We start from the raw sequence: 830 nt of genomic DNA, 5'->3' as shown, positions 1-830 counted from the left end.
TGGAATCGACCCAATGGGAGCAGGCGGGAATGATTTATGACAACTAAAAAAGGCCTAGTTTCCCCTTGAAATTACTGTTAAACTCCACCTAGTCAGGCCTGCCCCCCCCCACCCTTTAAAAATACGATCCAGGAACAGAATATACGATATTGAACTTAACATGGCTCACAGAATTTATTAACTCATGAGCATTTGTCAAAAAAATCCAAACAAAAAGCGGGCCTCTCGAAGGAAATGAATCATCCTAATGTGACAAACTCCTAAAGGGCCCAAGGGAATCCTTCCAATTAAACCCCTCCATGCCTGGGATGGTTAGTCACTAAAACACATGTGTATTATTGTGCTTATTAACCAAATGAATTGTTAGGTTTAGGGAAACCTTTATGTAAATTCTTTGGCAAAGGAATAGTCTACAGCTGAAAAAAATCCGATAGAAAACTGAGCTGGCAAAGATGTACCCGCCCCCACCCCCCCTACTTACTGGGCAAGGGACGTCCGGGACAAATCTTTAGTTTTTGTCCAGTTTTTAATTCAAATTCTAGAAGAGATCGAATTCAACTTTTCTTTGCAATGATATTGTATCATAACAGATTTGACAGTCAGGAAATTCCTCTCCACCCTGGTATTTAGATCACATGTTCTTTCTGTGTATTTATCCCACATTTCCCAATAACAACTCAAATACACAGTCAATGTCATCCTTTTTCTGTCTGCTTCATAGAAGCAAATTCTGCTTTCAGGTTAAGTCTGAACCCTTTGCATATCCATACCCAATAATATTGCGAAAAACATAGTTTTACAAGAACTCTCAGCGTAACAGGAAGAAAACC

The sequence above is a fragment of the Echinops telfairi genome, unplaced genomic scaffold (genome assembly GCF_000313985.2).
Source record: "Echinops telfairi isolate 266 unplaced genomic scaffold, ASM31398v2 ScPeMD7_443;HRSCAF=831, whole genome shotgun sequence".
NCBI lineage: Eukaryota > Metazoa > Chordata > Mammalia > Afrosoricida > Tenrecidae > Echinops > Echinops telfairi.
Note: the sequence above shows the minus strand (reverse complement) of the source record.